Below are 17,533 nucleotides of genomic sequence, written 5' to 3' on the forward strand. Positions count from 1 at the left end.
ACCAGAGAAAGAACAGCAAATAAAACCTACATCCAGCAGAAGAAGAGAGTTAATAAAGATTCAAGCAGAACTCAATGAGATAAAGAGCCGAAGAACTGTGGAACAGATCAACAAAACCAGGAGTTGGTTCTTTGAAAGAATTAATAAGATAGATACCATTAGCCAGCCTTATTAAAAACAAAAGAGAAAAGACTATAATTAATAAAATAATGAATGAAAAAAGAGAGACACAACCAATACCAAGGAAATACAAAGGATTTTAAAAACATATTATGAGCAGCTATATGCCAATAAGTTAGGCAATCTAGAAGAAATGGACGTATTTCTGGTAATTTCTGGAAATTACAAAAACTGGAACAGGAAAAATAGAAAACCTGAACAGGCTGATAACCAGGGAGCAAATTGAAGCAGCCATCAAAGACCTCCCAAGACACAAAAATCCAGGGCCAGAGGCTTCCCAGGGGAATTCTATCAAACATTTAAAGAAGAAACAATACCTATTGTTCTAAAGCTGTTCCTAAGGATAGAAAGGGATTGAATACTTCCAAACTCATTCTTAAAAAAATAAAAATAAAAAAAACCCCAAAAAACCAAACTTTTTCTATGAGGCCAGCATCACCTTAATTCCAAAATCAGACAAAGATCCACCAAAAAGAAGAATTATAGACCAATATCTCTGATGAACAGAGATGCAAAAATTCTCAACAAGATACTAGCCAATAGGATCCAACAGTACATTAAGATTATTCACCATGACCAAGTGGGTTTATCCCCAGGATGCAAGGCTGGTTCAATACTCATCAAGCAATCAATGTGATGGATAGATCATATCAAAAAGAGAAAAAATAAGAACCCTGATCCTCTCAATAGATTCAGAGAAAGCATTTGACAAAATACAGTGCCCATTCCTGATCAAAACCATTCAGAGTGTAGGGATATAGGGAATATTCCTCAGTATCTTAAAAGTCATCTATGAAAAGCCCACAGCAAATATCACTCTCAATGGGGAAGCACTGGGAGCCTTTCCCCTAAGATCAGGAACAAGACAGGGATGTCCACTCTCACCACTGCTATTCAACATAGTACTGGAATCCTAGTCTCAGCAATCAGGCAACAAAAAGAAATAAAAGGCATTCAAATTGGCAAAGAAAAAGACCAAACTCTTGGTCTTTGCAGATGACATGATACAGTCCATAGAACCCTCAAAAGACTCTACCCCATGATTGCTAGAACTCATACAGCAATTTAACAATGTGACAGGACACAAAATCAATGCCCAGAAATCAGCGGCATTTCTATACACTAACAATGAGACTGAAGAAAGAGAAATTAAGGAATCAATCCCATTTACAATTTCACCCAAAAGCATTAGATACCTAGGAATAAACCTAACCAAAGACGTAAAGGATCAATACCCTGAAAACTACAGAACATTTCTGAAAGAAATGGAGGAAGACACAAAGAGTTGGAAAAATATTCCATGTTCATGTATTAGAAGAATTAACATTGTGAAAATATCAATGCTCCTCAGGTCAATTTACATGTTCAATGCAATCCCTATCAAAATACCATGGACTTTCTTCAGAGAGTTGGAACAAATCATCTTAAGATTTGTGTGGAATCAGAAAAGACCCCAAATAGCCAGGGGAATATTGAAAAAGAAAACCAGAGCTGGGGATATCAATGCCAGATTTCAGGTTTTACTACAAAGCTGTGATCACCAGGACAGTGTATTACTGGCAGAAAAACTGACATATAGATCGATGGAACAGAACAGTGAACCCAGAATTGGGCTCTCAACTCTATGGTCAACTAATATTTGACAAAGCAGGAAAGAGTATCCACTGGGAAAAGGACAGTCTCTTCAATAACTGGTGCTGGGAAAATTGGACAGCCATGTGCAGAAGAATGGTTTCTTACACCAGACACCAAGAGAAACTCAAAATGGAGGGAAGATCTGTGAGACAAGAATCCATCAAAATCCTAGAGGAGAACACAGGCAGCACCCTTTTTGAACTCGGCCACAGTAACTTCTTGCAAGATACATCCATGAAGGCAAGGGAAACAAAGCAAAATTGAATCATTGGACTTAGTCAAGATAAAAATCTTCTGTACAGCAAAAGAAACAGTCAACAAAACTAAGAGACAACCTACAGAATGGGAGAAGATATTTGCAAATGACATATCAGATAAAGGGCTAGTATCCAAGATCTATAAAGAACTTATTAAACTCAACACCAAAGAAACAAACAATTCAATCATGAAATGGGAAAAAGACATGAACAGAAATCTCACAGAGGAAGACATAGATATGGTCAACACGCACATGAGAAAATGCTCTGCATCACTTGCCATCAGAGAAATACAAATCAAAGACACAATGAGATACCACCTCACACCAGTGAGAATGGGGAAAATTAACAAGGCAGGAAACCACAAATGTTGGAGAGGATGCGGAGAAAAGGGAACCCTCTTACACTGTTGGTGGGAATGTGAAATGGTGCAGCCACTCTGGAAAACTGTGTGGAGGTTCCTCAAAGAGTTAAAAATAGACCTGCCCTACGACCCAGCAATTGCACTGTTGAGGATTTACCCCAAAGATACAGATGCAATGAAACGCCGGGACACCTGCACCCCGATGTTTATAGCAGCAATGTCCACAATAGCCAAACTGTGGAAGGAGCCTCAGTGTCCATCGAAAGATGAATGGATCAAGAAGATGTGGTTTATGTATACAATGGAATATTACTCAGCCATTAGAAACAACAAATACCCACCATTTGCTTCAACATGGATGGAACTGGAGGGTATTATGCTGAGTGAAGTAAGTCAATCGGAGAAGGACAAACAGTGTATGTTCTCATTCATTTGGGGAATATAAATAATAGTGAAAGGTAATATAAGGGAAGGGAGAAGAAATGTGTGGGAAATATCAGAAAGGGAGACAGAACATAAAGACTCCTAACTCTGGGAAACGAACTAGGGGTGGTGGAAGGGGAGGAGGGTGGGACGTGGGGGTGAGTGGGTAACGGGCACTGAGGGGGCACTTGACAGGATGAGCACCTGGTGTTATTCTGTATGTTGGTAAATTGAACACCAATAAAAATTATTTTATTAAAAAAATAAAAATAAAAAATAAATTTATTATTAAAAACAAAGAAACAAACAAACCCGGAGAAAAAAAAATTGCCCCTAATTTTTCTGTTGTTCTTTACAAGTCCCTGACTATAAAGCTAATCCTTAGCTACTGCCAATTGGCTCCATAAATCAATGAAAAACCCATTGAACCACTCAAACTACTTGCTTGTAAGTTTTATTTCCCACAACAAACTTCAGGATCACTCTTAAGTAAAGAGAAAACACTGTAGCAATAATTTCTAGCTGGTAAGAAAAATCGTATGTGGGCCTGCTGGTTAATTTGAATTAACCAGTAATGGTAAAAATCTCCATAAGTCCATAGCTAAGGGTTAAATGAGAGATGGCAGTGCAGAAGAACTGACCTAATCATACAAGAATCCCTTCAACTTGAGTGTGGGTGGGACCCAAGAATATGATTGGATAGTCTCTCCCTATATTGTGTTATGTGATTTAAGACTTCACTGTAGCATACTGATGAAAGATTATCCTGCTGGCCTTGAAGAAATAAGTTGCCATGTCTTGAGAGGTAGGATCCACATGGTGGCCTCTAAAAGTGGTCCCAGTTGAAGTTAGTAAGAAAATGGGAACACCAGTACTATAACTGCAAGAAATTGGATTCTTCCAATAGCCAGTGAGCTTTAGAGAGAATCCTGAATTTCGGAAGAGATTACAGTCCTTGTCAACAATTTCAGCCTGGGAAACACTGGGCAGATGACTCATATAACTTAGACTATATGACCCATGGAAACTATGAGATTTAAAAATTGTGTTTTTAAGACACTAAGTTTGTGGTAATTAGTTACAATGCAATAAAACTAATACACTTAAATAAAGAAAGCACAAAGGAAAATATATAATATTATTTCATTTATATAAAGTTCAAAATACTGTATTACTTGGAAGTACACATGTGTATAATAAACCAATGAAGAAAAGCAAGATTGTGTTTATCACTAAAGTCAGCATAATGATTCCCTCTAGGGTAGAGGGAAAGTAAATGAGTGCAGAGGGATGCACAGAACTTCTAGTTCATATGTTACTTTGAGTAGTTTTTACATGGGGATATACTTTATTTATCATTGACAAAATAGTACATATTTCATAATTTAAAACTTTAAGGGGTGCCTAGGTGGCTCAGTCAGTTAAGCATCTGCCTTCAGCTCAGGTCATAATCCTGGAATGCCAGGATCAAGCCCTACATTGGGCTCTCTGCTCAGCAGGGAATCTGCTTCTCCCACTGCTCATGCTCTATCTCTCCCAAATAAATAAAAATGTTTTTAAAAGTTGTTAAAGGAGGGAAGTGAAATTGAGAAGAAAAATGAGGTTGAGTGGGAGAGAGTGAGTGTATGTGTATCTATGTGTGTATGAGAGAGAGAGAGACAGAGAGAGAATGAATAGCAGCTGCAATTTGAATAACCAGCTGATTAGTCTTATGATAAATCACACTGTTATTCTTCAATATCTATCTAATTTTGTTCAGGCCAAACTGGCAAATTAAATGCAAGAGGTGGTACAAATCAACACCTCTGTGTCTTTCAAATTTTGATGGTGTGGCACCAATCACTAATATTCCCTTTATGGAATGGTATTACTTTTGTTCTTTAAAAAAATTAATATTTGGTTTTTGGATTTTCTGGGGATTTTGTTTTGCTTTGTTTTGTTTTGTTTTGTATTTTGAGAGACAGAGCATGTGTTCAATTTGGGGGGAAGGGATAGAGGGAGAGAGAATCTTAAGCAGGCATGTGGTCTAATATGGGGCTCAATCCCATGACCCCAAGATCATGACCTGAGCCAAAATCAAGAATCAGATGTTTAACCATCTGAGCCACCCAGGTGCCTTTGTTTTGTTTTGTTTTGTTTTGTTTTTTTAATACAGGGTAGGTTTACAGGTCTATGCCATGTTAGATCCTTACTCCATGCGTCAGGAAACAATGTAAAGATCCTGATACATGACAAGCATACCTACTATAATTCACTTTTAGGCTCTAGAGAATTAAACATTGGATGGCTTGGGGACCTACTGGATTCACTAAGAAATGATGCAGGCTGATGCTCACAAGCCTCCATTCTTTTTTTTTTTTTTTTTTAAGATCTTAGTTATTTATTTGAGAGAGAGAGAAAGATCACAAGAAGGGGACAAAAGGCAGAGGGAGAAACAGACTCCCCACTAGGCAGGGAACCCAACGAGGGACTTTATCCAAGGACCTGGATCATGATCTGAGCTAAAGGCAGACACTTAACTGACTGAGCCACCTAGGTGCCCACAAACCTCCACTCTGACTGAAGGATCAATGTGTCTTTCAGCTCTCCAAGAAGTACATTATCACAGAACCAGTGCCCAACAATCTGAAATGTCTGGATATTCTCTTTCCCTCAGTGAACAGTGACACTGCTAAATAGTAATATGATCCTTTCAGAAAAGCTAGAAGGAAAAAACACAGTATGAGTTTGTTGGGTTAACCTCAAATATACCCAGATTCATCTTCATTCACATTATTCTATATTTTCTGATTCACCAAGTGACTCCGGCTTGGGACTTAGTGGGTGACTGTGAGTCTTCACTGAGATGGTATGTATTAAATTTTGGTTAACCAGAACTAGAGTGGTACTGATCAAAAGAGACATTTTGGATTGCACACCTATTTCAGCCTTTGGTACCTTCTGACAAATTGGCCCCTGTTAAAGATCTATTTAGACCAAATCATTCAGGTTGCTGTGCTAGCTCTTCTTTGTAAAGCTTCTCCTTATGTTGGACTTTGTAAATGGCCTTCAGGAGCCTTCTTAATGATATGGACCAATAACAACTGTTTTGTTAATCAAAGCCTTTCTTTCAATACTTACTTAAGTCCAGTTGACTACAAAAAACCATTTAAGTAATTATTTGGTCACTATTTACTATGGATTACTGTCCTATTCATTACCATGATTAAGATTCTTATTGCCCTTAGACCCAACCATTTCAGATGCTAGCCCCAGATGTCTTTTTTTTTCATTTTTTTATCCTTTTTTCCCTTTTAATCCAAATTTTAATTTAAATTCTAGTCAGTTAACATACAATATAATACTGGTTTCAGGAGTAGAATTTAGTGATTCATCACTTACATACAACACCCAATGCTCATCATGACAATGCCTTCCTAAATACCCATCACCCATCTAGCCCATCCCCCACTCACCTGCCTCCATCCACCCTTAGTTTGTTCTTTATCATTAAGAGTCTCTCATGGTTTGCTTACCTCTCTCTTTTTTCCTTTTCCCATATATTTATCTCTTTTGTTTCTTAAATTTCTTAAATATATATGTGCACATATATATGCACATATATATATATGATGCATCTTCTTTATCCATTTGTCACTCAACAGGCTCTTTGGGCTCTTTCCATAGTTTGGCAATTGTTGATAGTGCTACCCTAAATATTGGGGTCCATGTGCCCCTTCAAATCTGTATTTTTGTATCCTTTGAGTAAATACCTAGTAATGCAATTGTTGTCATAGAGTAGTTCTATTTTTAACTTTTTGGGAAATCTCCATACTGTTTCTCACAGTGGCTATACCACTTTGCATTCCCACCAACAGTGTAAGAGGGTTGCTGCATCCTCGATGACACCTGTTGTTTCCTGTGTTATTAATTTTAGCAATTCTGCCAGGTGTGGGGTATGGTGTCTCATCATGGTTTTGATTTGTATTTCCTGATGATGAGTTATGTGGAATATCTTTTCATGTGTCTGTTGGCCATCCAGATGTATTCTTTGGAAAACTATCTATTCATGTGTTCTGGCCATTTTTTAACTGGATTTTTTTTGAAGGGGGTTTTGAGTTTAATATATTCTTTAAGATTTTGGATACTAACCCTTTATCAGATATGTCATGTGAAAATATCTTCTCCCACTCTATACATTGGTTTTGAATTTTGCTGACCTTTTCCTCTGCTGTGCAGAAGCTTTTCATCTTGATGAAATCCCAATAGTTCCTTTTTGTGTTTGTTTCCCTTACTTTCAGAGAGGTACCTAGTAAGAAGTTGCTATGGCTGAGGTAAAAGAGGTTGCTATGTGTGTTCACCTCTAGGATTTTAATGGTTTCCTGTCCCACATTTAGGTCTTTCATCCATTTTTGGGGGGATTGTATAAGAAACCCCCCAAAATTGTATGGAATTTATTTTGGGGTATTGTATAAAATGATCCAGTTTCATTCTTCTGCATGTTGTTGTCCAGTTTTCCCAACACTATTTGTTGAAAAGACTGACTTTTTTTCCATTACATATTCCTTCCTGCTTTATCAAAGATTAGTTGGCCATAAAATTGTGGGTCCTTTTCTGGGTTTTCTATTCTGTTCCATTGATCTATGTGTCTGTTTTCAAATCAGTACCATACTGTCTTATTGACTACAGCTTTGTAATATACCTGGAAATTTAGCATTGTGATGCCCCTAGCTTTGCTTTTCTTTTTCAAGATTGCTTTGGCTATTCAGGGTCTTTTGTGGTTCCATATAAATGTTAGGATTATTTGTTCCAGATCTGAAAAATGCTGGTGGTATTTTGATAGGGATTGCATTGAATGTGTACATTGCATTGGATAGCGTAGACATTTTAACAATGTTTGTTCTTCCAATCTATGAGCACAGAATGTATTTCCATTTCTTTGTGTCATTTCAAGTTTTTTCATAAGTATTCTATAGTTTTAAGCATACAGATATTTTACCTCTTTGGTTAGGTTTATTGCTAGGTGTCTGATTGCTTTTGATACAATTGCAAATAGGATCAGTTCTTTGATTTCTCCTTCTGCTACTTCATTATTGGTGTATAGAAATGCAACAGATTTTTGTATGTTGATTTCATATCCTGCAACTTTGCTGAATTTGTGTCTTAGTTGTAGCAATTTTTTGGTGGTCTTTGGCATTTTCTCAAGAGTATCATGTCATCTTCAAATATCAAACATTTGACTTCTTCCTTGATTTGGATATCTCATTTATTTTTGTTGTTTGACTGCTCAGGCAAGAACTTCCAGTATTATGTTAAATTGTAATGGTGAGAGTGGACATCCCTGTCTTGTTCCTGACCATAGAGGAAAAAGCTCTTAATTTTTCCCATTGAGGATGATACTAGCTGTGGATCTTTCATATATGGTGTTTATGATTTTGAGTTATGTCTATTCTATCCCTACTTTGTTGAGGATTTTTGTCAAGAATGGATGCTATAATTTGTCAAATGCTTTTTCTGCATTTGCCAAAAGGATCATATGGTTCTTATCATTTCTTTAATTAATGTATCATGTTGATTGATTTGCCCATACTGAATCACCCCTGAAGTCCAGGAATAAATCCCACTTGATCATGGTGAATAATTCTTTTAATGTAGTGTAGTATTTGACTTCCTAGTATTTTGTTGAGAATTTTGTATCCATGTTCATCAGGAATATTGGTCTATAATTCTCCATTTTAGTGGGGTGTTTGTCTGGTTTGGGAATCAGGTTATATTAGCATAAAATGAGTTTAGAAGTTTTTCTCCCTTTTCTTTTTTTTTGTATCAGTTTGAAAAGAAAAAGTATGAACTCTTCTTTAAATGTCTGGTAGAATTCCCCTGGGAAGCCATCTGGGTTGGACTTTTGATTTTTGGGAGATTCTTGATTACTGATTCAATTTCTTTGCTCGTTATCAGTCTGTTCAAATTTTCTATTTCTTCCTGTTTCAGTTTTGGCAGTTGGTATGTTTCTAGGAATCTTTCCATTTCTGCCAGGTGGTCCAATTTTTTCGCATATACTATTTCATAATATTCTCTTATAATTGTTTGTATTTCTGTGGTGTTGGTTGTTATTTCGCCTCTCTCATTTGCAATTTTATATATTTGTGTCCTTTCTCTTTTATTTTGGAGAAGTATGGCTAGGGGTTTATCAATTTTGTTAATTCTTTCAAAGACCAGTTCCTGGTTTCATTGATCTGTTCTACTGTTTTGTTTTCTTTTGGCTTGGTTTTTTTTTTTCTTCCTAATCTTTATTATTTCCCTTCTGCTGGCTTTAAGTTTTATTCACTGTTCCTTTTCTAACTCCTTTAAGTGTAAATTTAGGATGTGTATTTGAGACTTTTCTTGCTTCTTGAAGTTGACCTATATGCAATATATTTCCCTCTTGGGACCACCTTTGCTGCATCCCAAAGGTTTTGGACTATTGCATTTACATTTTCATTTGCTTCCATGTATTATTTTTATTCCCTCTTTAATTTCCTGGTTAACTCATTCATTCTTTAGTAAGATGTTCTTTAACCTCCATGTATTTGTAATTTTTCCAATTTTTTTCTGGTGGTTGACTTCAAGTTTAATAGTGTTGTGGTCTGAGAATATGGATGGTTTGATCTCAATATTTTTATACTTACTGAGGGCTGATATGTGATCCAGTATGCGATTTATTCTGGAGAATGATTCCTGTGCACTTGAAAAGAATGTATTATCTGCTGCTTTAGGATGAAATGTTCTGAAAGTATCTGTTAAGTCCATCTGTTCCAGTGTGTCATTCAAGTATTTTTTTAAAAGATGTTATTTATTTATTCATGAGAGACACACAGAGAGAGGCAGAGACATAGGTAGAGGAATAAACAGGCTCCCTACAGGGACCCCGATGCGGGACTCAATCCCAGGACCCCAGGATCATGACCTGAGCCAAAGGCAGATGCTCAACCACTGAGCCACCCAGGTGCCCCTCCAATGTTCTATTCAAAGCCATTGTTTCCTTGTTAATTTTCTGCTCAGATAGTCTGTCCATTGCTTTAAGTGGAGTGTTAACATCCCCCACTATTATTTTAATATTATCAATGAGTGTCTTTATGTTTGTTATTAATTGATTTATATATTTTGGTGCACTAACGTCGGGGCATAAATACTTGTAATTGTTAGATCTTGATGGACAGACCCCCTAATTATGATATAATGCCCTTTTTCACCCCTTGTTATGGTCTTTGGTTTAAAATATAGTTTGATTGATATAAGTATGGCTACTTCAACTTTCTTTTGCCCATCCACTAGAATGATAGATGATTCTCCATCCCCTCACTTTCAATCTGGAAGTAACGTTAGGCTTAAAATGAGTGTCTTATAGGCAGCATATCCATGGTCCTTGGTGTTGTTGTTGTTTTATCCACTCTGATACTCTATGTCTTTTGATTGTAGCACTTAGTCCATTTAAGTTCAGAGTGATTATTGATACCATATCACCAAGTTTCCTGAACATCGAGTGTTGTGAAGCTTCAGCGGTAGAGTAAATGGGATCTAGTAGGTTCTAGTTTCTTTTACTATTTTCTTTTGGACATCTCCTTAATATAGCCATTACTCTCAGAAACAGGAATATAACAGGATTTCCTAGGAATCACACACACACAAAACAGTGACCTAGAAAAAAATCACAAGATGGAGAAATTCACCTCAAAAGAAAGAACAGGAGGAAGTCATGTCCAGACGCTTTTTTTTAATGATAGACACACAGTGAGAGAGAGAGAGGCAGAGACACAGGCAGAGGGAGAAGCAGGCTCCAGGCACCGGGAGCCCAACATGGGATTTGATCCCGGGTCTCCAGGATCGTGCCCTGGGCCAAAGGCAGGCACCAAACTGCTGCGCCACCCAGGGATCCCCCAGACACTTAATTAATACAGATATAAGTAAGATACTTGAACCAGAATTTAAAGAACAATTCCTGGGATACTAGCTGGGCTTGAGAAAAGCATAGAAGATACTAGAATACCTTATTTCAGAGATAAAATAACTAAAAACTAGTCAGGCTGAAATAAAAAAATGCTATAACTAGGATGCAAAACTGACTGGATACAGGGACAACAGGATGGATGAAGCAGAATAACAATCAGTGATATAGAAGATAAAATTATGGAAAGTAATGAAGCTGAAACAAAGAGGAAATGAAAATATTGGTTCGTGAATGTAGACTTAGGGAACTCAGTGATTCCTTAAAGTATAATAAAATTTGTATCATAGGAATCCCAGAAGAAGAAGGGAGGGAAAAGGCAGGAGACGGTTTATTTGAGCCATTTATAGCTGAAAACTTCCCTAATATGGGGAAGAAAACAGGCATTGAAATCCAAGAAGCACAGATAACTCCTATTAAATTCAATAAAAGCTGACCATCACCAAGCCATATCATAGTCAAATTCCAAAATACACAGAAAGAATCCTGAAAGCAGCAAGAGAAAAAAAACCCTTAATCTACAAGGGCAGACAGATCATGTTTGCAGCAGATGTCTCCACAGAAACTTGACAGGCCAAAAGGGAGTGGTATGATATGTTCAACATGCTGAAGGGGAAAAATATGTAGCCAAGAATACTTTTTTCCACAAGGTTGTCATTAAGAATAGAAGGAGAGATAATGAATTTACCACACGAAAACTAAAAAGTCTGTGACTACTAAATCAGCATTGCAAGAAATATTAATGGGGACTCTTTAATTCAGGGCGGGGGGAATCCTAATGATTAGAAAACATCAGAATGAATTTGTGCCTAGCAGGAACTGTGAGCCACCTTATTTGTCTTACCTTAGGGCTGCATAACTCAACAACTCTGTGCCATAGCAAACTACAAAAGATTTGATATCTTGTCATCCTACAGGAAATCATCCTTGTCTACTACATTAATGACATTTTTCTAGTAGAGTGGAAACCTGGGAGTGGCAGGTACCCAAGTTTCCCAGGTAAGGCACAGAGATAATAGACATAAAACCAAATAATCCATTAAAATTTAAGGGCCTCACACCTCCAGGAAACTTTCTAGGAATCAGTATCTGGGGCATATGTTCTAAAGAAAAGATTCACAACAGCTGTGTTTTCAGTTTCAAAGGGGGAAAAGCACTTTATTATTATTATGAAATAAAACCCTCATGAAAATAGAAGAAAAGGGAAATCTATGCACAGATGAGGGCAACAGTAAGCATAAAGGAGAATAAGACAGAGTTACATCAAACTGAGTACTTACAACATCCAACCGCATTAGCTGGGGAAGCCCTGTAATGACAGCTAGGCTGGAATCCTGACTGAGAGACCTGGATGGAGCTTCCTCCCTTTCAACTATCATCCCCATAAGGGCCATATTGATAGGGCAAATGATAGGATCTGAAGTTAAACAGATGTTTACCTAAGTAAACTTTGCAGTGAGCTGCATTCCTGATATCATGTCTTTACATATTCAAGGAGCCTGGGTTAGGTGTGCTTGGCATCTCCTCCCAGATTTCACTGGGGATGGGGGCAGCCCAGCCTGGAGAAGGAGAGGATGTAGACAAAATTTACAGCTCTTCCGTCGAGACCAGAAAGGCCAATTCTGAGCCGGAGGCCAGCTAATGTCAAATAATTGGGCTTCTGAGTTCACTCATGCAGCACAAGTCTCACAAACAACATTTTTTTAAATAATAAATTTATTTTTTATTGGTGTTCAATTTGCCAACACACAGAATAACACCCTGTGCTCATCCTGTCAAGTGCCCACCTCAGTGCCCATCACCCAGTCACCCCCACCCCCCGCCCTCCTCCCCTTCCACAACCCCTATTTCTTTCCCAGAGTTAGGAATCTTTATGTTCTGTCTCCCTTTCTGATATTTCCCACACATTTCTTCTCCTTTCCCTTATATTCCCTTTCACTAATTTTTATATTCCCCAAATGAATGAGACCCTATAATGTTTGTCCTTCTCCGATTGACTTATTTCACTCAGCATAATACCCTCAAGTTCCATCCACGTTGAAGCAAATGGTATTTGTCATTTCTAATGGCTGAGTAATATTCCATTGTATACATAAACCACATCTTCTTGATCCATTCATCTTTCGATGGACACCGAGGCTCCTTCCACAGTTTGGCTATTGTGGACATTGCTGCTAGAAACATCGGGGTGCAAGTGTCCCGGCATTTCATTGCATCTGTAGCTTTGGGGTAAATCTCCAACAGTGCAATTGCTGGGTCGTAGGGCAGGTATTTTTAACTCTTGGAGGAACCTCCACACAGTTTTCCAGAGTGGCTGCACCAGTTCACATTTCCACCAACAGTGCAAGAGGGTTCCCTTTTCTCCGCATCCTCTCCAACATTTGTGGTTTCCTGCCTTGTTAATTTTCCCCATTCTCAGTGGTGTGAGGTGGTATCTCATTCTGGTTTTGATTTGTATTTCCCTGATGGCAAGTGATGCAGAGCATTTGCTCATATGCATGTTGGCCATGTCTATGTCTTCCTCTGTGAGATTTCTGTTCATGTCTTTTGCCCATTTCATGATTGAATTGTTTGTTTATTTGGTGTTGAGTTTAAAAAGTTCTTTATAGATCTCGGATACTAGCCCTTTATCGGATACGTCATTTGCAAAGATCTTCTCCCATTCTGTAGGTTGTCTTTTAGTTTTGTTGACTGTATCCTTTGCTGTGCAAAAGCTTCTTATCTTGATGAAGCCCCAATAGTTCATTTTTGCTTTTGTTTCTTTTGCCTTCGTGGATGTATCTGGCAAGAAGTTACTGCGGCCGAGTTCAAAAAGGGTGTTGCCTGTGTTCTCCTCTAGGATTTTGATGGAATCTTGTCTCACATTTAGATCTTTTGTCCATTTTGAGTTTATCTTTGTGTATGGTGCAAGAGAGTGGTCTAGTTTCATTCTTCTGCATGTGGATGTCCAATTTTCCCAGCACCATTTATTGAAGAGACTTTCTTCCAATGGATAGTATTTCCTCCTTTATCTAATATTAGATAAAGGAGGGTCCACTTAAAGTTGGACCCACATAAAGTTGAGGGTCCACTTCTGGGTTCTCTATTCTGTTCCATTGATCTATGTCTGTTTTTTTTTTTCTATGTCTGTTTTTGTGCCAGTACCACACTGTCTTGATGACCACAGCTTTGTAGTACAACCTGAAATCTGGCATTGTGATGCCCCCAGCTATGGTTTTCTTTTTTACGATTCCCCTGGCTATTCGGGGTCTTTTCTGATTCCACACAAATCTTAAAATAATTTGTTCTAACTCTCTGAGGAAAGTCCATGGTATTTTGATAGGGATTGCATTAAACGTGTAAATTGCCCTGGGTAACATTCACATTTTCACAATATAATTCTGCCAATCCATGAGCATTGAGTATTTTTTCCATCTCGTTGTGTCTTCCTCAATTTCTTTCAGAAGTGTTCTGTAGTTTTAGGGTATAGATCTTTTACCTCTTTGGTTAGGTTTATTCCTCGGTATCTTATGCTTTTGGGTGCAATTGTAAATGGGATTGACTCCTTAATTTCTCTTTCTTCAGTCTCATTGTTAGTGTATAGAAATGCCACTGATTTCTGGGCATTGATTTTGTATCCTGCCATGCTACCAAATTGCTGTATGAGTTCCAGCAATCTTGGGGTGGAGGCTTTTGGGTTTTCTATGTAGAGTATCATGTCATCGGCGAAAAGGGAGAGTTTGACTCTTCTTTGCCAACTTGAATGCCTTTAATTTCTTTTTGTTGTCTGATTGCTGAGGCTAGGACTTCCAGTACTATGTTGAATAGCAGTGGTGAGAGTGGACATCCCTGTCTTGTTCCTGATCTTAGGGGAAAGGCTCCCAGTTCTTCATCATTGAGAATGATATTTGCTGTGGGCTTTTCGTAGATGGCTTTTAAGATGCTGAGGAATGTTCCCTCTATCCCTACACTCTGAAGAGTTTTGATCAGGAATGGATGCTGTATTTTGTCAGATGCTTTCTCTGCATCTAATGAGAGGATAATATGGTTCTTGGTTTTTGTCTTCCTGATATGATGAATCACATTGATTGTTTTATGAGTGTAGAACCTGCCTTGCATCCCAGGGATAATCCCACTTGGTCATGGGGAATAATCTTCCGTTTTAAAATTTATTTTTTTTATTGGAGCACAATTTGCCAACATATAGTATAACAATAAATGCTCATCCCGCCAAGTGCCCCTGTCAGTGCCCATCACCCAGTCACCCCAACCCCCCCGCCCACCTCCCTTACTACTACCCCTTGTTCATTTCCCAGAGTTAGGTGTCTCTCATGTTTTGTCACCCTCACTGATATATTCACTCATTATCTCTCCTTTCCCTTTATTCCTTTTCACTAATTTTTATATTCCCCAAATGAATAAGACCATATAATGTTTGTCCTTCACTGATTGACTTACTTCATTCAGCATAATACCCTCCTGGTCCATCCATGACCAAGAAAAAGGTGGGTATTTGTCATTTCTAATGGCTGAGTAATATTCCATTGGATACATAGACCACTTCTTCTTTATCCTTTCATCTTTCCGTGGACACAGAGGCTCCTTCCACAGTTTGGCTATTGTGGACATTGCCGCTAGAAACATCGGGGTGCAGGTGTCCCGGCGTTTCACTGCATCTGTATCTTTGGGGTAAATGCCCAGCAGTGCAACTGCTGGGTTGTAGGGCAGTTCTATTATTAACTCTTTGAGGAACTTCCACACTGTTTTCCAGAGTGGCTGCACCAGTTCACACTCCCACCAGCAGTGTAAGAGGGTTCCCTTTTCTCTGCATCCTCTGCAACATTTGTGGTTTCCTGCCTTGTTACTTTTCCCCATTCTCACTGGTGTGAGGTGGTATGTCATTGTGGTTTTGATTTGTATTTCCCTGATGGCAAGTGATGCAGAGCATTTTCTCATGTGCACGTTGGCCATGTCTATGTCTTTGTGAAATTTCTGTTCATGTCTTTTGCCCATTTCATGATACAATTGTTTGTTTCTTTGCTGTTGAATTCACTAAGTTCTTTATAGATCTTGGATACTAGCCCTTTATCGGATATGCCATTTGCAAATATCTTCTACCATTCTTTAGCCTGTCTTTAGATTTGTTGACTGTTTCTTTTGCTGTACAGAAGCTTTTTATCTTGATGAAGTCCCAATAGTTCATTTTGCTTTTGTTTCTCTTGCCTTCGTGGATGTATCTTGCAAGAAGTTGCTGTGGCCAAGTTCAACAAGGGAGTTGCCTGTGTTCTCCTCTAGAATTTTGGTGGAATCCTGTCTCACATTTAGATCTTTCATCTATTTTGAGTTTATCTTTGTGTATGGTGCAAGAGAGTGGTCTAGTTTCATTCTTCTGCAAGTGGATGTCCAATTTTCCCAGCACCCTTTATTGAAGAGACTGTCTTTTTTCCAGTGGATAGTCTTTCCTGCTTTGTTGAGTATTAGTTGATCATAAAGTTGAGGCTCAGCTTCTGGATTCTATATTCTGTTCCATTAATCTCTGTGTCTGTTTTTGTGCCAGTACCACACTGTCTTGATGACCACAGCTTGGTAGTACAACCTGAAATCTGGCATTGTGATGCCCCCAGATATGGTTTTCTTTTTTAATAATCCCCTGGCTATTTGGGCTCTTTTCTGATTCCACACAAATCTTAAGATGATTTATTCCAACTCTCTGAAGAAAGTCCATGGTATTTTGATAGGGATTGCATAAAACGTGTCAATTGCTCTGGGTGACATTGACATTTTCACAATATTAATTCTTCCAATCCATGAGCATGGAATATTTTTCCGTCTCTTGGAGTCTTCCTCAATTTCTTTGCCTTGTTCTGTAGTTTTTAGGATATAGATCCATTACCTCTTTGGTTAGGTTTATTCCTAGGTATCTTATGCTTTTGGGTGCTATTATAAATGGGATTGACTCCTTAATTTCTCTTTCTTCAGCCTCATTGTTAGTGTATAGAAATGCCACTGACTTCTGGGCATTGATTTTGTATCCTGCCTCACTGCTGAATTTCTGTATGAGTTCTAGCAATCTTTGGGTGGAGTCTTTTGGGTTTTCTATGCAGATTATCATGTCATTGGTGAAGAGGGAGAGTTTGACTTCTTCTTTGCCAATTTGAATGCCTTTAATGTCTTTTTGTTGTCTGATTGCTGAGGCTAGGACTTCCAGTACTATGTTGAATAGCAGTGGTGAGAGTGGACATCCCTGTCTTGTTCCTGATCTTAGGGGAAAGGCTCCCAGTTCTTCATCATTGAGAATGAATTTTCTCTGGGCTTTTTGTAGATGGCTTTAAGATGCTGAGGAATGTTCCCTCTATCCATGCACTCTGAAGAGTTTTGATCAGGAATGGATGCTGTATTTTGTCAGATGCTTTCTCTGCATCTATTGAGAGGATCATAGGGTTCTCGTTTTTTCTCTTGCTATATGATCAATCACATTGATTGCTTTACGTGTGTTGAACCAGCCTTGCATCCCTGGGATAAATCCCACTTGGTCATGGTGAATAATCTTCTGAATGTATTGTTGGATCCTATTGGCTAGTATCTTGATGAGAATTTTTGCATCCGTGTTCATCAGGGATATTGGTCTATAATTCTCCTTTTTGGTGGGGTCTTTGCCTGGTTTTGGAATTAAGGTAATGCTAGCCTCATGGAACAAGTTTGAAAGTATTCCATCTGTTTTTATCTTTTGGAACA

The sequence above is a fragment of the Canis lupus genome, chromosome 2 (assembly GCF_048164855.1).
Source record: "Canis lupus baileyi chromosome 2, mCanLup2.hap1, whole genome shotgun sequence".
NCBI lineage: Eukaryota > Metazoa > Chordata > Mammalia > Carnivora > Canidae > Canis > Canis lupus.